At 65.3% G+C, this 19,586-nt stretch overlaps 18 non-coding genes across 18 annotated transcripts; 6 read left to right on the forward strand and 12 right to left on the reverse strand.

Moving 5' to 3' along the window:
• Positions 1-2,278: 2,278 nt before the first annotated feature.
• On the reverse strand, positions 2,279-2,350 carry TRNAE-CUC (transfer RNA glutamic acid (anticodon CUC)). The gene has a single exon. It is a non-coding gene; the product is annotated as a tRNA-Glu (tRNA).
• A 408-nt stretch (positions 2,351-2,758) lies between these two features.
• On the forward strand, positions 2,759-2,869 carry TRNAL-CAA (transfer RNA leucine (anticodon CAA)). The gene is made up of 2 exons: positions 2,759-2,796; positions 2,824-2,869. It is a non-coding gene; the product is annotated as a tRNA-Leu (tRNA).
• Positions 2,870-3,019: 150 nt separating this feature from the next.
• On the reverse strand, positions 3,020-3,091 carry TRNAE-UUC (transfer RNA glutamic acid (anticodon UUC)). Its single transcript has one exon. It is a non-coding gene; the product is annotated as a tRNA-Glu (tRNA).
• A 2,315-nt stretch (positions 3,092-5,406) lies between these two features.
• TRNAE-CUC (transfer RNA glutamic acid (anticodon CUC)) lies at positions 5,407-5,478 on the reverse strand. The gene has a single exon. It is a non-coding gene; the product is annotated as a tRNA-Glu (tRNA).
• A 408-nt stretch (positions 5,479-5,886) lies between these two features.
• TRNAL-CAA (transfer RNA leucine (anticodon CAA)) lies at positions 5,887-5,997 on the forward strand. Its single transcript has 2 exons — positions 5,887-5,924; positions 5,952-5,997. It is a non-coding gene; the product is annotated as a tRNA-Leu (tRNA).
• A 150-nt stretch (positions 5,998-6,147) lies between these two features.
• On the reverse strand, positions 6,148-6,219 carry TRNAE-UUC (transfer RNA glutamic acid (anticodon UUC)). The gene has a single exon. It is a non-coding gene; the product is annotated as a tRNA-Glu (tRNA).
• Positions 6,220-8,533: 2,314 nt separating this feature from the next.
• On the reverse strand, positions 8,534-8,605 carry TRNAE-CUC (transfer RNA glutamic acid (anticodon CUC)). The gene has a single exon. It is a non-coding gene; the product is annotated as a tRNA-Glu (tRNA).
• A 408-nt stretch (positions 8,606-9,013) lies between these two features.
• On the forward strand, positions 9,014-9,124 carry TRNAL-CAA (transfer RNA leucine (anticodon CAA)). The gene is made up of 2 exons: positions 9,014-9,051; positions 9,079-9,124. It is a non-coding gene; the product is annotated as a tRNA-Leu (tRNA).
• A 150-nt stretch (positions 9,125-9,274) lies between these two features.
• TRNAE-UUC (transfer RNA glutamic acid (anticodon UUC)) lies at positions 9,275-9,346 on the reverse strand. The gene has a single exon. It is a non-coding gene; the product is annotated as a tRNA-Glu (tRNA).
• A 2,314-nt stretch (positions 9,347-11,660) lies between these two features.
• TRNAE-CUC (transfer RNA glutamic acid (anticodon CUC)) lies at positions 11,661-11,732 on the reverse strand. Its single transcript has one exon. It is a non-coding gene; the product is annotated as a tRNA-Glu (tRNA).
• Positions 11,733-12,140: 408 nt separating this feature from the next.
• On the forward strand, positions 12,141-12,251 carry TRNAL-CAA (transfer RNA leucine (anticodon CAA)). Its single transcript has 2 exons — positions 12,141-12,178; positions 12,206-12,251. It is a non-coding gene; the product is annotated as a tRNA-Leu (tRNA).
• Positions 12,252-12,401: 150 nt separating this feature from the next.
• Positions 12,402-12,473, reverse strand: TRNAE-UUC (transfer RNA glutamic acid (anticodon UUC)). Its single transcript has one exon. It is a non-coding gene; the product is annotated as a tRNA-Glu (tRNA).
• Positions 12,474-14,787: 2,314 nt separating this feature from the next.
• On the reverse strand, positions 14,788-14,859 carry TRNAE-CUC (transfer RNA glutamic acid (anticodon CUC)). Its single transcript has one exon. It is a non-coding gene; the product is annotated as a tRNA-Glu (tRNA).
• A 408-nt stretch (positions 14,860-15,267) lies between these two features.
• TRNAL-CAA (transfer RNA leucine (anticodon CAA)) lies at positions 15,268-15,378 on the forward strand. The gene is made up of 2 exons: positions 15,268-15,305; positions 15,333-15,378. It is a non-coding gene; the product is annotated as a tRNA-Leu (tRNA).
• A 150-nt stretch (positions 15,379-15,528) lies between these two features.
• Positions 15,529-15,600, reverse strand: TRNAE-UUC (transfer RNA glutamic acid (anticodon UUC)). The gene has a single exon. It is a non-coding gene; the product is annotated as a tRNA-Glu (tRNA).
• A 2,316-nt stretch (positions 15,601-17,916) lies between these two features.
• On the reverse strand, positions 17,917-17,988 carry TRNAE-CUC (transfer RNA glutamic acid (anticodon CUC)). The gene has a single exon. It is a non-coding gene; the product is annotated as a tRNA-Glu (tRNA).
• Positions 17,989-18,396: 408 nt separating this feature from the next.
• On the forward strand, positions 18,397-18,507 carry TRNAL-CAA (transfer RNA leucine (anticodon CAA)). Its single transcript has 2 exons — positions 18,397-18,434; positions 18,462-18,507. It is a non-coding gene; the product is annotated as a tRNA-Leu (tRNA).
• Positions 18,508-18,657: 150 nt separating this feature from the next.
• On the reverse strand, positions 18,658-18,729 carry TRNAE-UUC (transfer RNA glutamic acid (anticodon UUC)). Its single transcript has one exon. It is a non-coding gene; the product is annotated as a tRNA-Glu (tRNA).
• Between the last annotated feature and the right edge of the window lie 857 nt (positions 18,730-19,586).

The raw sequence follows: 19,586 nt of genomic DNA on the forward strand, positions 1-19,586 counted from the left end.
GCCTCCATCTTGCCTCCTGCCCTGGCCCCAGGCGCCACCCCCCTGGGGCGCAGGGATTTGCTCAAGGCAGGTCTCCCAAGCCCTCGCTCCAGGGCCAGCAGCCTTCCCTTCCAGCCCTGAGCACGGGGAAAAGCTGGCCCTTCTCCACCGGGAAACAATGCCCCTGCCCACAGCCAGGGCAGGCCCCCAAGAACCTGGAGGCCTGCGCGGGCGGGCCGGCTCTTTGGAGGGGCGAAAGCGGGCTGGCGGGGTGCCACGGGAAGAAGGATGCTACAGGGAGCAGCGGGCCAGAAGGGGGCGCTCCGACCCTGAGCCGCCCACCTCACTGCACCCGACCAAAACCCACACTGCGAGTGTCTGCCCTGGCGTGCTCACATCCGGCCACCCCCTCCCCGGCACCCACTCGCCAGCCCAGGGTGTGCGGAATTCCTCCCGCCTGGGTTTGAACTCCCAGTCAATTACACCCCCCCCCGCTCCCCTCCCCGCCCCGGCTTAAGCCTCGGAAAAGTGTCCCCCCACCCCGGCTTCAGCCTCCTTCTCTTGCCGCCCCCCCCCCACACCATTTCCCCGGTTCCCCTTGCCCCCAGGCACCTCGGGCAGCCCCGCTGGGCCCGCGAGACCCACCCAGAGGCCCGCTGCAGCTTCTACGGTGAAGCAGCAAGCAGGGGCGTGCAGCACAACTCAGAGGTGGCCCCATGAACTCCGCACCGTGCCTTGCCGGGCGGCCCGCACTCAGGCAAGGGCAGGGCCAGCTCTGTCCCAAAAGGGCAGGTGGCCTACAGCCCCCGCACTTCCCAGGCAGTCTGCTATCCAGGTCCAAGCCGAGCCCGGGCCGGCTTAGCTTCCTAGATCGCATGCAATCAGTCCCGTCCCGTCACACCATAGGCATGAAGGAACAGGAAGGCGGCAGTCCCCGTAGCCTTGAATGGCATGGACATGGTGCCTGGAAGCCGCTATTGCAATGCATGGGGTTGACCTGGTGTCCGGAACGGGGGTGACATTGTGCCATGAAGCACTCGTTGACTTCCAAGCGGTTGACCTGGGGCCCCAAAGTCCACACAGGCTTGCCTGGCCTTGACTTTGTGCTTGGAAGCCCTCTGAGGATTGCCTGGGGTTGACCTGGTGCCCAAAATTCCCCTTTGGCTTGCATCGGGTTGACATTGTCCCTGGAAGCCTCCATTGGCATGCATAGGGATGACCTGGTGCCCCAAAGTCCCCTTAGGAATGCATTGGGGTGACCTGGTGTCTGGAATTCCTCCCGCCTGGCTTTCAACTCCCAGGCAAGTACGCCCCTCCCTCCCCGCCCCGGCTTAAGCCTCGGAAAAGTGTCCCCCCACCCCGGCTTCAGCCTCCTTCTCTTGCCGGCCCCCCCGCCACACCTTTTCCCCGGTTCCCCTTGCCCCCAGGCACCTCGGGCCGCCCCGCTGGGCCGGGAAGGCCCACCCAGAGGCCCGCTGCAGGCTCTAGGGTGAAGCAGCAAGCAGGGGCGTGCAGCACAACTCAGAGGCGGCCCCAGGAGCTCCGCACCGTGCTGCTCCAAAGGCTTGCCGGGCGGCCGGCGCTCAGGCAAGGGCAGGGCCAGCTCTGTCCCAAAAGGGCAGGCGGCCTACAGCCCCCACGCATCCCAGGCAGTCTCCCATCCCGGTCCAACCCGAGTCCCGTCCTGTCACACCATAGGCATGAAGGAACAGGAAGGCGGCAGTGCCCGGAGCCTTCAATGGCATGGACAGGGTGCCTGGAAGCCGCCATTGCAATGCATGGGCTTGACATGGTGCCTGTAAGTCCCCATTCCAATGCATGGGGTTGACCTGGTGCCAGAAAGTCCCCAGAGGCTTCCCTGGTGTTGACATGCAGGTTGACATTGTCCCCTGGATGCCCCCATAGGAATGCATGGGGTTCAACTGGTCCCTGGCAGTCCCCATAGGAATGCATGGGGTTGACCTGGGTTTAGGTGTCTCCCATGGGGCACAGATGTGTGGCCAAACCCTGTCGTGGAGCACACCTGAAAGCTGGGGTAATCTCGGCCACCGTCCAGGCCCTGGTTCTTCTCAGGGCTATGTGCCCCTTGGGGCCCACAGACCCTGTTGACCTTGAAGGGTGCTTACCTCCACTGCTCCTTCCTTAGCCAGTCATTTCCATTGCTAAAGCTGGCCCACCAGGCAGGGAGGGAAGGTGGGGAATGCCCGCTGTGCTGTGGGCTCCAGGGGCAAAAGAGCCCCGCCCCCGGCCACAAGGGCTTGCGAGAAAGGCCAGGCAGAGCAGGGGAAGAAGACGGGCTTTCCCTGGCCGGGAATCGAACCCGGGCCGCGGCGGTGAGAGCGCCGAATCCTAACCACTAGACCACCAGGGAAGGGCCACGGGGCCTCCGCGGGCTGAGCTGGACAACGGGAGTGCCTCTGGGGCACAGGCTGCAACTTGTGGTGGCAAAAGTCAGGGGTCGGGGGCGGCACTTGCCTTACACAGATGGCGGCCAGGGGCGGGCCTTCTGTCAAGGGGCGGGGCTTCAAGCTGGACGGCAGCTGTAGCCCTTCTACTCCAAGACCAGCAGGGAAGGACAGGCCAGCGCTTGGGCTGAGGCCAGGAGCGCTCTCTCTTGCCCTGTGCCATGGGCTCGGGCCTGGCTCTTCCCCTGCACGGGGTGCTGCCACCCGAGGGGGAAAGACTCTGGCGTTCACACCGGCGAGGAGGGGGACTCCAACTACCCGCCTGTGGCATGCAGCACAATCGCAGGCAAGGGGAGGGAGGCAGGGGCATCCTTGCCAGGATGGCTGAGTGGTCTAAAGCGCCAGGCTCAAGGTCACACCCTTCCCTCGTCCTGGGGGGTCCTGGTCTCCCTTTGGAGGCGTGGGTTCAAATCCCACTCCTGGCAGCAGCTTTTGGCACTCGGCGTCAGGCCGGCCTATAGCAGGGCACCAGGAGCTGGCGTCCCAGGGAGGCCAGCAAAAGCTGAGCCTGCCTCCAAGTGGGAGGCCTCCTTCCCTTTCTCCTCCCCTGCGGGCTGGGGATTCAAAAGCCGGCTTTCCCTGGCTGGGAATCGAACCCAGGCCGCGGCGGTGAAAGCGCCAAATCCTAGCCACTAGACCACCAGGGAGGACACGGGGCAGGCAGCCCTGCCCTGCCCGCCCGCCTGCCTCCATCTTGCCTCCTGCCCTGGCCCCAGGCGCCACCCCCCTGGGGCGCAGGGATTTGCTCAAGGCAGGTCTCCCAAGCCCTCGCTCCAGGGCCAGCAGCCTTCCCTTCCAGCCCTGAGCACGGGGAAAAGCTGGCCCTTCTCCACCGGGAAACAATGCCCCTGCCCACAGCCAGGGCAGGCCCCCAAGGACCTGGAGGCCTGCGCGGGCGGGCCGGCTCTTTGGAGGGGCGAAAGCGGGCTGGCGGGGTGCCACGGGAAGAAGGATGCTACAGGGAGCAGCGGGCCAGAAGGGGGTGCTCCGACCCTGAGCCGCCCACCTCACTGCACCCGACCAAAACCCACACTGCGAGTGTCTGCCCTGGCGTGCTCACATCCGGCCACCCCCTCCCCGGCACCCACTCGCCAGCCCAGGGTGTGCGGAATTCCTCCCGCCTGGGTTTGAACTCCCAGTCAATTACACCCCCCCCCCGCTCCCCTCCCCGCCCCGGCTTAAGCCTCGGAAAAGTGTCCCCCCACCCCGGCTTCAGCCTCCTTCTCTGGCCGCCCCCCCCACACCATTTCCCCGGTTCCCCTTGCCCCCAGGCACCTCGGGCAGCCCCGCTGGGCCCGCGAGACCCACCCAGAGGCCCGCTGCAGCTTCTACGGTGAAGCAGCAAGCAGGGGCGTGCAGCACAACTCAGAGGTGGCCCCATGAACTCCGCACCGTGCCTTGCCGGGCGGCCCGCACTCAGGCAAGGGCAGGGCCAGCTCTGTCCCAAAAGGGCAGGTGGCCTACAGCCCCCGCACTTCCCAGGCAGTCTGCTATCCAGGTCCAAGCCGAGCCCGGGCCGGCTTAGCTTCCTAGATCGCATGCAATCAGTCCCGTCCCGTCACACCATAGGCATGAAGGAACAGGAAGGCGGCAGTCCCCGTAGCCTTGAATGGCATGGACATGGTGCCTGGAAGCCGCTATTGCAATGCATGGGGTTGACCTGGTGTCCGGAACGGGGGTGACATTGTGCCATGAAGCACTCGTTGACTTCCAAGCGGTTGACCTGGGGCCCCAAAGTCCACACAGGCTTGCCTGGCCTTGACTTTGTGCTTGGAAGCCCTCTGAGGCTTGCCTGGGGTTGACCTGGTGCCCAAAATTCCCCTTTGGCTTGCATCGGGTTGACATTGTCCCTGGAAGCCTCCATTGGCATGCATAGGGATGACCTGGTGCCCCAAAGTCCCCTTAGGAATGCATTGGGGTGACCTGGTGTCTGGAATTCCTCCCGCCTGGCTTTCAACTCCCAGGCAAGTACGCCCCTCCCTCCCCGCCCCGGCTTAAGCCTCGGAAAAGTGTCCCCCCACCCCGGCTTCAGCCTCCTTCTCTTGCCGCCCCCCCCGCCACACCTTTTCCCCGGTTCCCCTTGCCCCCAGGCACCTCGGGCCGCCCCGCTGGGCCGGGAAGGCCCACCCAGAGGCCCGCTGCAGGCTCTAGGGTGAAGCAGCAAGCAGGGGCGTGCAGCACAACTCAGAGGCGGCCCCAGGAGCTCCGCACCGTGCTGCTCCAAAGGCTTGCCGGGCGGCCGGCTCCCAGGCAAGGGCAGGGCCAGCTCTGTCCCAAAAGGGCAGGCGGCCTACAGCCCCCACGCATCCCAGGCAGTCTCCCATCCCGGTCCAACCCGAGTCCCGTCCTGTCACACCATAGGCATGAAGGAACAGGAAGGCGGCAGTGCCCGGAGCCTTCAATGGCATGGACAGGGTGCCTGGAAGCCGCCATTGCAATGCATGGGCTTGACATGGTGCCTGTAAGTCCCCATTCCAATGCATGGGGTTGACCTGGTGCCAGAAAGTCCCCAGAGGCTTCCCTGGTGTTGACATGCAGGTTGACATTGTCCCCTGGATGCCCCCATAGGAATGCATGGGGTTCAACTGGTCCCTGGCAGTCCCCATAGGAATGCATGGGGTTGACCTGGGTTTAGGTGTCTCCCATGGGGCACAGATGTGTGGCCAAACCCTGTCGTGGAGCACACCTGAAAGCTGGGGTAATCTCGGCCACCGTCCAGGCCCTGGTTCTTCTCAGGGCTATGTGCCCCTTGGGGCCCACAGACCCTGTTGACCTTGAAGGGTGCTTACCTCCACTGCTCCTTCCTTAGCCAATCATTTCCATTGCTAAAGCTGGCCCACCAGGCAGGGAGGGAAGGTGGGGAATGCCCGCTGTGCTGTGGGCTCCAGGGGCAAAAGAGCCCCGCCCCCGGCCACAAGGGCTTGCGAGAAAGGCCAGGCAGAGCAGGGGAAGAAGACGGGCTTTCCCTGGCCGGGAATCGAACCCGGGCCGCGGCGGTGAGAGCGCCGAATCCTAACCACTAGACCACCAGGGAAGGGCCACGGGGCCTCCGCGGGCTGAGCTGGACAACGGGAGTGCCTCTGGGGCACAGGCTGCAACTTGTGGTGGCAAAAGTCAGGGGTCGGGGGCGGCACTTGCCTTACACAGATGGCGGCCAGGGGCGGGCCTTCTGTCAAGGGGCGGGGCTTCAAGCTGGACGGCAGCTGTAGCCCTTCTACTCCAAGACCAGCAGGGAAGGACAGGCCAGCGCTTGGGCTGAGGCCAGGAGCGCTCTCTCTTGCCCTGTGCCATGGGCTCGGGCCTGGCTCTTCCCCTGCACGGGGTGCTGCCACCCGAGGGGGAAAGACTCTGGCGTTCACACCGGCGAGGAGGGGGACTCCAACTACCCGCCTGTGGCATGCAGCACAATCGCAGGCAAGGGGAGGGAGGCAGGGGCATCCTTGCCAGGATGGCTGAGTGGTCTAAAGCGCCAGGCTCAAGGTCACACCCTTCCCTCGTCCTGGGGGGTCCTGGTCTCCCTTTGGAGGCGTGGGTTCAAATCCCACTCCTGGCAGCAGCTTTTGGCACTCGGCGTCAGGCCGGCCTATAGCAGGGCACCAGGAGCTGGCGTCCCAGGGAGGCCAGCAAAAGCTGAGCCTGCCTCCAAGTGGGAGGCCTCCTTCCCTTTCTCCTCCCCTGCGGGCTGGGGATTCAAAAGCCGGCTTTCCCTGGCTGGGAATCGAACCCAGGCCGCGGCGGTGAAAGCGCCAAATCCTAGCCACTAGACCACCAGGGAGGACACGGGGCAGGCAGCCCTGCCCTGCCCGCCCGCCTGCCTCCATCTTGCCTCCTGCCCTGGCCCCAGGCGCCACCCCCCTGGGGCGCAGGGATTTGCTCAAGGCAGGTCTCCCAAGCCCTCGCTCCAGGGCCAGCAGCCTTCCCTTCCAGCCCTGAGCACGGGGAAAAGCTGGCCCTTCTCCACCGGGAAACAATGCCCCTGCCCACAGCCAGGGCAGGCCCCCAAGGACCTGGAGGCCTGCGCGGGCGGGCCGGCTCTTTGGAGGGGCGAAAGCGGGCTGGCGGGGTGCCACGGGAAGAAGGATGCTACAGGGAGCAGCGGGCCAGAAGGGGGTGCTCCGACCCTGAGCCGCCCACCTCACTGCACCCGACCAAAACCCACACTGCGAGTGTCTGCCCTGGCGTGCTCACATCCGGCCACCCCCTCCTCGGCACCCACTCGCCAGCCCAGGGTGTGCGGAATTCCTCCCGCCTGGGTTTGAACTCCCAGTCAATTACACCCCCCCCCGCTCCCCTCCCCGCCCCGGCTTAAGCCTCGGAAAAGTGTCCCCCCACCCCGGCTTCAGCCTCCTTCTCTTGCCGCCCCCCCCACACCATTTCCCCGGTTCCCCTTGCCCCCAGGCACCTCGGGCAGCCCCGCTGGGCCCGCGAGACCCACCCAGAGGCCCGCTGCAGCTTCTACGGTGAAGCAGCAAGCAGGGGCGTGCAGCACAACTCAGAGGTGGCCCCATGAACTCCGCACCGTGCCTTGCCGGGCGGCCCGCACTCAGGCAAGGGCAGGGCCAGCTCTGTCCCAAAAGGGCAGGTGGCCTACAGCCCCCGCACTTCCCAGGCAGTCTGCTATCCAGGTCCAGGCCGAGCCCGGGCCGGCTTAGCTTCCTAGATCGCATGCAATCAGTCCCGTCCCGTCACACCATAGGCATGAAGGAACAGGAAGGCGGCAGTCCCCGTAGCCTTGAATGGCATGGACATGGTGCCTGGAAGCCGCTATTGCAATGCATGGGGTTGACCTGGTGTCCGGAACGGGGGTGACATTGTGCCATGAAGCACTCGTTGACTTCCAAGCGGTTGACCTGGGGCCCCAAAGTCCACACAGGCTTGCCTGGCCTTGACTTTGTGCTTGGAAGCCCTCTGAGGCTTGCCTGGGGTTGACCTGGTGCCCAAAATTCCCCTTTGGCTTGCATCGGGTTGACATTGTCCCTGGAAGCCTCCATTGGCATGCATAGGGATGACCTGGTGCCCCAAAGTCCCCTTAGGAATGCATTGGGGTGACCTGGTGTCTGGAATTCCTCCCGCCTGGCTTTCAACTCCCAGGCAAGTACGCCCCTCCCTCCCCGCCCCGGCTTAAGCCTCGGAAAAGTGTCCCCCCACCCCGGCTTCAGCCTCCTTCTCTTGCCGCCCCCCCCGCCACACCTTTTCCCCGGTTCCCCTTGCCCCCAGGCACCTCGGGCCGCCCCGCTGGGCCGGGAAGGCCCACCCAGAGGCCCGCTGCAGGCTCTAGGGTGAAGCAGCAAGCAGGGGCGTGCAGCACAACTCAGAGGCGGCCCCAGGAGCTCCGCACCGTGCTGCTCCAAAGGCTTGCCGGGCGGCCGGCGCTCAGGCAAGGGCAGGGCCAGCTCTGTCCCAAAAGGGCAGGCGGCCTACAGCCCCCACGCATCCCAGGCAGTCTCCCATCCCGGTCCAACCCGAGTCCCGTCCTGTCACACCATAGGCATGAAGGAACAGGAAGGCGGCAGTGCCCGGAGCCTTCAATGGCATGGACAGGGTGCCTGGAAGCCGCCATTGCAATGCATGGGCTTGACATGGTGCCTGTAAGTCCCCATTCCAATGCATGGGGTTGACCTGGTGCCAGAAAGTCCCCAGAGGCTTCCCTGGTGTTGACATGCAGGTTGACATTGTCCCCTGGATGCCCCCATAGGAATGCATGGGGTTCAACTGGTCCCTGGCAGTCCCCATAGGAATGCATGGGGTTGACCTGGGTTTAGGTGTCTCCCATGGGGCACAGATGTGTGGCCAAACCCTGTCGTGGAGCACACCTGAAAGCTGGGGTAATCTCGGCCACCGTCCAGGCCCTGGTTCTTCTCAGGGCTATGTGCCCCTTGGGGCCCACAGACCCTGTTGACCTTGAAGGGTGCTTACCTCCACTGCTCCTTCCTTAGCCAATCATTTCCATTGCTAAAGCTGGCCCACCAGGCAGGGAGGGAAGGTGGGGAATGCCCGCTGTGCTGTGGGCTCCAGGGGCAAAAGAGCCCCGCCCCCGGCCACAAGGGCTTGCGAGAAAGGCCAGGCAGAGCAGGGGTAGAAGACGGGCTTTCCCTGGCCGGGAATCGAACCCGGGCCGCGGCGGTGAGAGCGCCGAATCCTAACCACTAGACCACCAGGGAAGGGCCACGGGGCCTCCGCGGGCTGAGCTGGACAACGGGAGTGCCTCTGGGGCACAGGCTGCAACTTGTGGTGGCAAAAGTCAGGGGTCGGGGGCGGCACTTGCCTTACACAGATGGCGGCCAGGGGCGGGCCTTCTGTCAAGGGGCGGGGCTTCAAGCTGGACGGCAGCTGTAGCCCTTCTACTCCAAGACCAGCAGGGAAGGACAGGCCAGCGCTTGGGCTGAGGCCAGGAGCGCTCTCTCTTGCCCTGTGCCATGGGCTCGGGCCTGGCTCTTCCCCTGCACGGGGTGCTGCCACCCGAGGGGGAAAGACTCTGGCGTTCACACCGGCGAGGAGGGGGACTCCAACTACCCGCCTGTGGCATGCAGCACAATCGCAGGCAAGGGGAGGGAGGCAGGGGCATCCTTGCCAGGATGGCTGAGTGGTCTAAAGCGCCAGGCTCAAGGTCACACCCTTCCCTCGTCCTGGGGGGTCCTGGTCTCCCTTTGGAGGCGTGGGTTCAAATCCCACTCCTGGCAGCAGCTTTTGGCACTCGGCGTCAGGCCGGCCTATAGCAGGGCACCAGGAGCTGGCGTCCCAGGGAGGCCAGCAAAAGCTGAGCCTGCCTCCAAGTGGGAGGCCTCCTTCCCTTTCTCCTCCCCTGCGGGCTGGGGATTCAAAAGCCGGCTTTCCCTGGCTGGGAATCGAACCCAGGCCGCGGCGGTGAAAGCGCCAAATCCTAGCCACTAGACCACCAGGGAGGACACGGGGCAGGCAGCCCTGCCCTGCCCGCCCGCCTGCCTCCATCTTGCCTCCTGCCCTGGCCCCAGGCGCCACCCCCCTGGGGCGCAGGGATTTGCTCAAGGCAGGTCTCCCAAGCCCTCGCTCCAGGGCCAGCAGCCTTCCCTTCCAGCCCTGAGCACGGGGAAAAGCTGGCCCTTCTCCACCGGGAAACAATGCCCCTGCCCACAGCCAGGGCAGGCCCCCAAGGACCTGGAGGCCTGCGCGGGCGGGCCGGCTCTTTGGAGGGGCGAAAGCGGGCTGGCGGGGTGCCACGGGAAGAAGGATGCTACAGGGAGCAGCGGGCCAGAAGGGGGTGCTCCGACCCTGAGCCGCCCACCTCACTGCACCCGACCAAAACCCACACTGCGAGTGTCTGCCCTGGCGTGCTCACATCCGGCCACCCCCTCCTCGGCACCCACTCGCCAGCCCAGGGTGTGCGGAATTCCTCCCGCCTGGGTTTGAACTCCCAGTCAATTACACCCCCCCCCGCTCCCCTCCCCGCCCCGGCTTAAGCCTCGGAAAAGTGTCCCCCCACCCCGGCTTCAGCCTCCTTCTCTTGCCGCCCCCCCCACACCATTTCCCCGGTTCCCCTTGCCCCCAGGCACCTCGGGCAGCCCCGCTGGGCCCGCGAGACCCACCCAGAGGCCCGCTGCAGCTTCTACGGTGAAGCAGCAAGCAGGGGCGTGCAGCACAACTCAGAGGTGGCCCCATGAACTCCGCACCGTGCCTTGCCGGGCGGCCCGCACTCAGGCAAGGGCAGGGCCAGCTCTGTCCCAAAAGGGCAGGTGGCCTACAGCCCCCGCACTTCCCAGGCAGTCTGCTATCCAGGTCCAAGCCGAGCCCGGGCCGGCTTAGCTTCCTAGATCGCATGCAATCAGTCCCGTCCCGTCACACCATAGGCATGAAGGAACAGGAAGGCGGCAGTCCCCGTAGCCTTGAATGGCATGGACATGGTGCCTGGAAGCCGCTATTGCAATGCATGGGGTTGACCTGGTGTCCGGAACGGGGGTGACATTGTGCCATGAAGCACTCGTTGACTTCCAAGCGGTTGACCTGGGGCCCCAAAGTCCACACAGGCTTGCCTGGCCTTGACTTTGTGCTTGGAAGCCCTCTGAGGCTTGCCTGGGGTTGACCTGGTGCCCAAAATTCCCCTTTGGCTTGCATCGGGTTGACATTGTCCCTGGAAGCCTCCATTGGCATGCATAGGGATGACCTGGTGCCCCAAAGTCCCCTTAGGAATGCATTGGGGTGACCTGGTGTCTGGAATTCCTCCCGCCTGGCTTTCAACTCCCAGGCAAGTACGCCCCTCCCTCCCCGCCCCGGCTTAAGCCTCGGAAAAGTGTCCCCCCACCCCGGCTTCAGCCTCCTTCTCTTGCCGCCCCCCCCGCCACACCTTTTCCCCGGTTCCCCTTGCCCCCAGGCACCTCGGGCCGCCCCGCTGGGCCGGGAAGGCCCACCCAGAGGCCCGCTGCAGGCTCTAGGGTGAAGCAGCAAGCAGGGGCGTGCAGCACAACTCAGAGGCGGCCCCAGGAGCTCCGCACCGTGCTGCTCCAAAGGCTTGCCGGGCGGCCGGCGCTCAGGCAAGGGCAGGGCCAGCTCTGTCCCAAAAGGGCAGGCGGCCTACAGCCCCCACGCATCCCAGGCAGTCTCCCATCCCGGTCCAACCCGAGTCCCGTCCTGTCACACCATAGGCATGAAGGAACAGGAAGGCGGCAGTGCCCGGAGCCTTCAATGGCATGGACAGGGTGCCTGGAAGCCGCCATTGCAATGCATGGGCTTGACATGGTGCCTGTAAGTCCCCATTCCAATGCATGGGGTTGACCTGGTGCCAGAAAGTCCCCAGAGGCTTCCCTGGTGTTGACATGCAGGTTGACATTGTCCCCTGGATGCCCCCATAGGAATGCATGGGGTTCAACTGGTCCCTGGCAGTCCCCATAGGAATGCATGGGGTTGACCTGGGTTTAGGTGTCTCCCATGGGGCACAGATGTGTGGCCAAACCCTGTCGTGGAGCACACCTGAAAGCTGGGGTAATCTCGGCCACCGTCCAGGCCCTGGTTCTTCTCAGGGCTATGTGCCCCTTGGGGCCCACAGACCCTGTTGACCTTGAAGGGTGCTTACCTCCACTGCTCCTTCCTTAGCCAATCATTTCCATTGCTAAAGCTGGCCCACCAGGCAGGGAGGGAAGGTGGGGAATGCCCGCTGTGCTGTGGGCTCCAGGGGCAAAAGAGCCCCGCCCCCGGCCACAAGGGCTTGCGAGAAAGGCCAGGCAGAGCAGGGGTAGAAGACGGGCTTTCCCTGGCCGGGAATCGAACCCGGGCCGCGGCGGTGAGAGCGCCGAATCCTAACCACTAGACCACCAGGGAAGGGCCACGGGGCCTCCGCGGGCTGAGCTGGACAACGGGAGTGCCTCTGGGGCACAGGCTGCAACTTGTGGTGGCAAAAGTCAGGGGTCGGGGGCGGCACTTGCCTTACACAGATGGCGGCCAGGGGCGGGCCTTCTGTCAAGGGGCGGGGCTTCAAGCTGGACGGCAGCTGTAGCCCTTCTACTCCAAGACCAGCAGGGAAGGACAGGCCAGCGCTTGGGCTGAGGCCAGGAGCGCTCTCTCTTGCCCTGTGCCATGGGCTCGGGCCTGGCTCTTCCCCTGCACGGGGTGCTGCCACCCGAGGGGGAAAGACTCTGGCGTTCACACCGGCGAGGAGGGGGACTCCAACTACCCGCCTGTGGCATGCAGCACAATCGCAGGCAAGGGGAGGGAGGCAGGGGCATCCTTGCCAGGATGGCTGAGTGGTCTAAAGCGCCAGGCTCAAGGTCACACCCTTCCCTCGTCCTGGGGGGTCCTGGTCTCCCTTTGGAGGCGTGGGTTCAAATCCCACTCCTGGCAGCAGCTTTTGGCACTCGGCGTCAGGCCGGCCTATAGCAGGGCACCAGGAGCTGGCGTCCCAGGGAGGCCAGCAAAAGCTGAGCCTGCCTCCAAGTGGGAGGCCTCCTTCCCTTTCTCCTCCCCTGCGGGCTGGGGATTCAAAAGCCGGCTTTCCCTGGCTGGGAATCGAACCCAGGCCGCGGCGGTGAAAGCGCCAAATCCTAGCCACTAGACCACCAGGGAGGACACGGGGCAGGCAGCCCTGCCCTGCCCGCCCGCCTGCCTCCATCTTGCCTCCTGCCCTGGCCCCAGGCGCCACCCCCCTGGGGCGCAGGGATTTGCTCAAGGCAGGTCTCCCAAGCCCTCGCTCCAGGGCCAGCAGCCTTCCCTTCCAGCCCTGAGCACGGGGAAAAGCTGGCCCTTCTCCACCGGGAAACAATGCCCCTGCCCACAGCCAGGGCAGGCCCCCAAGGACCTGGAGGCCTGCGCGGGCGGGCCGGCTCTTTGGAGGGGCGAAAGCGGGCTGGCGGGGTGCCACGGGAAGAAGGATGCTACAGGGAGCAGCGGGCCAGAAGGGGGTGCTCCGACCCTGAGCCGCCCACCTCACTGCACCCGACCAAAACCCACACTGCGAGTGTCTGCCCTGGCGTGCTCACATCCGGCCACCCCCTCCTCGGCACCCACTCGCCAGCCCAGGGTGTGCGGAATTCCTCCCGCCTGGGTTTGAACTCCCAGTCAATTACACCCCCCCCCGCTCCCCTCCCCGCCCCGGCTTAAGCCTCGGAAAAGTGTCCCCCCACCCCGGCTTCAGCCTCCTTCTCTTGCCGCCCCCCCCACACCATTTCCCCGGTTCCCCTTGCCCCCAGGCACCTCGGGCAGCCCCGCTGGGCCCGCGAGACCCACCCAGAGGCCCGCTGCAGCTTCTACGGTGAAGCAGCAAGCAGGGGCGTGCAGCACAACTCAGAGGTGGCCCCATGAACTCCGCACCGTGCCTTGCCGGGCGGCCCGCACTCAGGCAAGGGCAGGGCCAGCTCTGTCCCAAAAGGGCAGGTGGCCTACAGCCCCCGCACTTCCCAGGCAGTCTGCTATCCAGGTCCAAGCCGAGCCCGGGCCGGCTTAGCTTCCTAGATCGCATGCAATCAGTCCCGTCCCGTCACACCATAGGCATGAAGGAACAGGAAGGCGGCAGTCCCCGTAGCCTTGAATGGCATGGACATGGTGCCTGGAAGCCGCTATTGCAATGCATGGGGTTGACCTGGTGTCCGGAACGGGGGTGACATTGTGCCATGAAGCACTCGTTGACTTCCAAGCGGTTGACCTGGGGCCCCAAAGTCCACACAGGCTTGCCTGGCCTTGACTTTGTGCTTGGAAGCCCTCTGAGGCTTGCCTGGGGTTGACCTGGTGCCCAAAATTCCCCTTTGGCTTGCATCGGGTTGACATTGTCCCTGGAAGCCTCCATTGGCATGCATAGGGATGACCTGGTGCCCCAAAGTCCCCTTAGGAATGCATTGGGGTGACCTGGTGTCTGGAATTCCTCCCGCCTGGCTTTCAACTCCCAGGCAAGTACGCCCCTCCCTCCCCGCCCCGGCTTAAGCCTCGGAAAAGTGTCCCCCCACCCCGGCTTCAGCCTCCTTCTCTTGCCGCCCCCCCCGCCACACCTTTTCCCCGGTTCCCCTTGCCCCCAGGCACCTCGGGCCGCCCCGCTGCGCCGGGAAGGCCCACCCAGAGGCCCGCTGCAGGCTCTAGGGTGAAGCAGCAAGCAGGGGCGTGCAGCACAACTCAGAGGCGGCCCCAGGAGCTCCGCACCGTGCTGCTCCAAAGGCTTGCCGGGCGGCCGGCGCTCAGGCAAGGGCAGGGCCAGCTCTGTCCCAAAAGGGCAGGCGGCCTACAGCCCCCACGCATCCCAGGCAGTCTCCCATCCCGGTCCAACCCGAGTCCCGTCCTGTCACACCATAGGCATGAAGGAACAGGAAGGCGGCAGTGCCCGGAGCCTTCAATGGCATGGACAGGGTGCCTGGAAGCCGCCATTGCAATGCATGGGCTTGACATGGTGCCTGTAAGTCCCCATTCCAATGCATGGGGTTGACCTGGTGCCAGAAAGTCCCCAGAGGCTTCCCTGGTGTTGACATGCAGGTTGACATTGTCCCCTGGATGCCCCCATAGGAATGCATGGGGTTCAACTGGTCCCTGGCAGTCCCCATAGGAATGCATGGGGTTGACCTGGGTTTAGGTGTCTCCCATGGGGCACAGATGTGTGGCCAAACCCTGTCGTGGAGCACACCTGAAAGCTGGGGTAATCTCGGCCACCGTCCAGGCCCTGGTTCTTCTCAGGGCTATGTGCCCCTTGGGGCCCACAGACCCTGTTGACCTTGAAGGGTGCTTACCTCCACTGCTCCTTCCTTAGCCAATCATTTCCATTGCTAAAGCTGGCCCACCAGGCAGGGAGGGAAGGTGGGGAATGCCCGCTGTGCTGTGGGCTCCAGGGGCAAAAGAGCCCCGCCCCCGGCCACAAGGGCTTGCGAGAAAGGCCAGGCAGAGCAGGGGTAGAAGACGGGCTTTCCCTGGCCGGGAATCGAACCCGGGCCGCGGCGGTGAGAGCGCCGAATCCTAACCACTAGACCACCAGGGAAGGGCCACGGGGCCTCCGCGGGCTGAGCTGGACAACGGGAGTGCCTCTGGGGCACAGGCTGCAACTTGTGGTGGCAAAAGTCAGGGGTCGGGGGCGGCACTTGCCTTACACAGATGGCGGCCAGGGGCGGGCCTTCTGTCAAGGGGCGGGGCTTCAAGCTGGACGGCAGCTGTAGCCCTTCTACTCCAAGACCAGCAGGGAAGGACAGGCCAGCGCTTGGGCTGAGGCCAGGAGCGCTCTCTCTTGCCCTGTGCCATGGGCTCGGGCCTGGCTCTTCCCCTGCACGGGGTGCTGCCACCCGAGGGGGAAAGACTCTGGCGTTCACACCGGCGAGGAGGGGGACTCCAACTACCCGCCTGTGGCATGCAGCACAATCGCAGGCAAGGGGAGGGAGGCAGGGGCATCCTTGCCAGGATGGCTGAGTGGTCTAAAGCGCCAGGCTCAAGGTCACACCCTTCCCTCGTCCTGGGGGGTCCTGGTCTCCCTTTGGAGGCGTGGGTTCAAATCCCACTCCTGGCAGCAGCTTTTGGCACTCGGCGTCAGGCCGGCCTATAGCAGGGCACCAGGAGCTGGCGTCCCAGGGAGGCCAGCAAAAGCTGAGCCTGCCTCCAAGTGGGAGGCCTCCTTCCCTTTCTCCTCCCCTGCGGGCTGGGGATTCAAAAGCCGGCTTTCCCTGGCTGGGAATCGAACCCAGGCCGCGGCGGTGAAAGCGCCAAATCCTAGCCACTAGACCACCAGGGAGGACACGGGGCAGGCAGCCCTGCCCTGCCCGCCCGCCTGCCTCCATCTTGCCTCCTGCCCTGGCCCCAGGCGCCACCCCCCTGGGGCGCAGGGATTTGCTCAAGGCAGGTCTCCCAAGCCCTCGCTCCAGGGCCAGCAGCCTTCCCTTCCAGCCCTGAGCACGGGGAAAAGCTGGCCCTTCTCCACCGGGAAACAATGCCCCTGCCCACAGCCAGGGCAGGCCCCCAAGGACCTGGAGGCCTGCGCGGGCGGGCCGGCTCTTTGGAGGGGCGAAAGCGGGCTGGCGGGGTGCCACGGGAAGAAGGATGCTACAGGGAGCAGCGGGCCAGAAGGGGGTGCTCCGACCCTGAGCCGCCCACCTCACTGCACCCGACCAAAACCCACACTGCGAGTGTCTGCCCTGGCGTGCTCACATCCGGCCACCCCCTCCTCGGCACCCACTCGCCAGCCCAGGGTGTGCGGAATTCCTCCCGCCTGGGTTTGAACTCCCAGTCAATTACACCCCCCCCCCCGCTCCCCTCCCCGCCCCGGCTTAAGCCTCGGAAAAGTGTCCCCCCACCCCGGCTTCAGCCTCCTTCTCTTGCCGCCCCCCCCACACCATTTCCCCGGTTCCCCTTGCCCCCAGGCACCTCGGGCAGCCCCGCTGGGCCCGCGAGACCCACCCAGAGGCCCGCTGCAGCTTCTACGGTGAAGCAGCAAGCAGGGGCGTGCAGCACAACTCAGAGGTGGCCCCATGAACTCCGCACCGTGCCTTGCCGGGCGGCCCGCACTCAGGCAAGGGCAGGGCCAGCTCTGTCCCAAAAGGGCAGGTGGCCTACAGCCCCCGCACTTCCCAGGCAGTCTGCTATCCAGGTCCAGGCCGAGCCCGGGCCGGCTTAGCTTCCTAGATCGCATGCAATCAGTCCCGTCCCGTCACACCATAGGCATGAAGGAACAGGAAGGCGGCAGTCCCCGTAGCCTTGAATGGCATGGACATGGTGCCTGGAAGCCGCTATTGCAATGCATGGGGTTGACCTGGTGTCCGGAACGGGGGTGACATTGTGCCATGAAGCACTCGTTGACTTCCAAGCGGTTGACCTGGGGCCCCAAAGTCCACACAGGCTTGCCTGGCCTTGACTTTGTGCTTGGAAGCCCTCTGAGGCTTGCCTGGGGTTGACCTGGTGCCCAAAATTCCCCTTTGGCTTGCATCGGGTTGACATTGTCCCTGGAAGCCTCCATTGGCATGCATAGGGATGACCTGGTGCCCCAAAGTCCCCTTAGGAATGCATTGGGGTGACCTGGTGTCTGGAATTCCTCCCGCCTGGCTTTCAACTCCCAGGCAAGTACGCCCCTCCCTCCCCGCCCCGGCTTAAGCCTCGGAAAAGTGTCCCCCCACCCCGGCTTCAGCCTCCTTCTCTTGCCGCCCCCCCCGCCACACCTTTTCCCCGGTTCCCCTTGCCCCCAGGCACCTCGGGCCGCCCCGCTGCGCCGGGAAGGCCCACCCAGAGGCCCGCTGCAGGCTCTAGGGTGAAGCAGCAAGCAGGGGCGTGCAGCACAACTCAGAGGCGGCCCCAGGAGCTCCGCACCGTGCTGCTCCAAAGGCTTGCCGGGCGGCCGGCGCTCAGGCAAGGGCAGGGCCAGCTCTGTCCCAAAAGGGCAGGCGGCCTACAGCCCCCACGCATCCCAGGCAGTCTCCCATCCCGGTCCAACCCGAGTCCCGTCCTGTCACACCATAGGCATGAAGGAACAGGAAGGCGGCAGTGCCCGGAGCCTTCAATGGCATGGACAGGGTGCCTGGAAGCCGCCATTGCAATGCATGGGCTTGACATGGTGCCTGTAAGTCCCCATTCCAATGCATGGGGTTGACCTGGTGCCAGAAAGTCCCCAGAGGCTTCCCTGGTGTTGACATGCAGGTTGACATTGTCCCCTGGATGCCCCCATAGGAATGCATGGGGTTCAACTGGTCCCTGGCAGTCCCCATAGGAATGCATGGGGTTGACCTGGGTTTAGGTGTCTCCCATGGGGCACAGATGTGTGGCCAAACCCTGTCGTGGAGCACACCTGAAAGCTGGGGTAATCTCGGCCACCGTCCAGGCCCTGGTTCTTCTCAGGGCTATGTGCCCCTTGGGGCCCACAGACCCTGTTGACCTTGAAGGGTGCTTACCTCCACTGCTCCTTCCTTAGCCAATCATTTCCATTGCTAAAGCTGGCCCACCAGGCAGGGAGGGAAGGTGGGGAATGCCCGCTGTGCTGTGGGCTCCAGGGGCAAAAGAGCCCCGCCCCCGGCCACAAGGGCTTGCGAGAAAGGCCAGGCAGAGCAGGGGTAGAAGACGGGCTTTCCCTGGCCGGGAATCGAACCCGGGCCGCGGCGGTGAGAGCGCCGAATCCTAACCACTAGACCACCAGGGAAGGGCCACGGGGCCTCCGCGGGCTGAGCTGGACAACGGGAGTGCCTCTGGGGCACAGGCTGCAACTTGTGGTGGCAAAAGTCAGGGGTCGGGGGCGGCACTTGCCTTACACAGATGGCGGCCAGGGGCGGGCCTTCTGTCAAGGGGCGGGGCTTCAAGCTGGACGGCAGCTGTAGCCCTTCTACTCCAAGACCAGCAGGGAAGGACAGGCCAGCGCTTGGGCTGAGGCCAGGAGCGCTCTCTCTTGCCCTGTGCCATGGGCTCGGGCCTGGCTCTTCCCCTGCACGGGGTGCTGCCACCCGAGGGGGAAAGACTCTGGCGTTCACACCGGCGAGGAGGGGGACTCCAACTACCCGCCTGTGGCATGCAGCACAATCGCAGGCAAGGGGAGGGAGGCAGGGGCATCCTTGCCAGGATGGCTGAGTGGTCTAAAGCGCCAGGCTCAAGGTCACACCCTTCCCTCGTCCTGGGGGGTCCTGGTCTCCCTTTGGAGGCGTGGGTTCAAATCCCACTCCTGGCAGCAGCTTTTGGCACTCAGCGTCAGGCCGGCCTATAGCAGGGCACCAGGAGCTGGCGTCCCAGGGAGGCCAGCAAAAGCTGAGCCTGCCTCCAAGTGGGAGGCCTCCTTCCCTTTCTCCTCCCCTGCGGGCTGGGGATTCAAAAGCCGGCTTTCCCTGGCTGGGAATCGAACCCAGGCCGCGGCGGTGAAAGCGCCAAATCCTAGCCACTAGACCACCAGGGAGGACACGGGGCAGGCAGCCCTGCCCTGCCCGCCCGCCTGCCTCCATCTTGCCTCCTGCCCTGGCCCCAGGCGCCACCCCCCTGGGGCGCAGGGATTTGCTCAAGGCAGGTCTCCCAAGCCCTCGCTCCAGGGCCAGCAGCCTTCCCTTCCAGCCCTGAGCACGGGGAAAAGCTGGCCCTTCTCCACCGGGAAACAATGCCCCTGCCCACAGCCAGGGCAGGCCCCCAAGGACCTGGAGGCCTGCGCGGGCGGGCCGGCTCTTTGGAGGGGCGAAAGCGGGCTGGCGGGGTGCCACGGGAAGAAGGATGCTACAGGGAGCAGCGGGCCAGAAGGGGGTGCTCCGACCCTGAGCCGCCCACCTCACTGCACCCGACCAAAACCCACACTGCGAGTGTCTGCCCTGGCGTGCTCACATCCGGCCACCCCCTCCTCGGCACCCACTCGCCAGCCCAGGGTGTGCGGAATTCCTCCCGCCTGGGTTTGAACTCCCAGTCAATTACACCCCCCCCCGCTCCCCTCCCCGCCCCGGCTTAAGCCTCGGAAAAGTGTCCCCCCACCCCGGCTTCAGCCTCCTTCTCTTGCCGCCCCCCCCACACCATTTCCCCGGTTCCCCTTGCCCCCAGGCACCTCGGGCAGCCCCGCTGGGCCCGCGAGACCCACCCAGAGGCCCGCTGCAGCTTCTACGGTGAAGCAGCAAGCAGGGGCGTGCAGCACAACTCAGAGGTGGCCCCATGAACTCCGCACCGTGCCTTGCCGGGCGGCCCGCACTCAGGCAAGGGCAGGGCCAGCTCTGTCCCAAAAGGGCAGGTGGCCTACAGCCCCCGCACTTCCCAGGCAGTCTGCTATCCAGGTCCAGG

The sequence above is a fragment of the Alligator mississippiensis genome, chromosome 15, assembly GCF_030867095.1.
Source record: "Alligator mississippiensis isolate rAllMis1 chromosome 15, rAllMis1, whole genome shotgun sequence".
NCBI classification, from domain to species: Eukaryota; Metazoa; Chordata; order Crocodylia; family Alligatoridae; genus Alligator; species Alligator mississippiensis.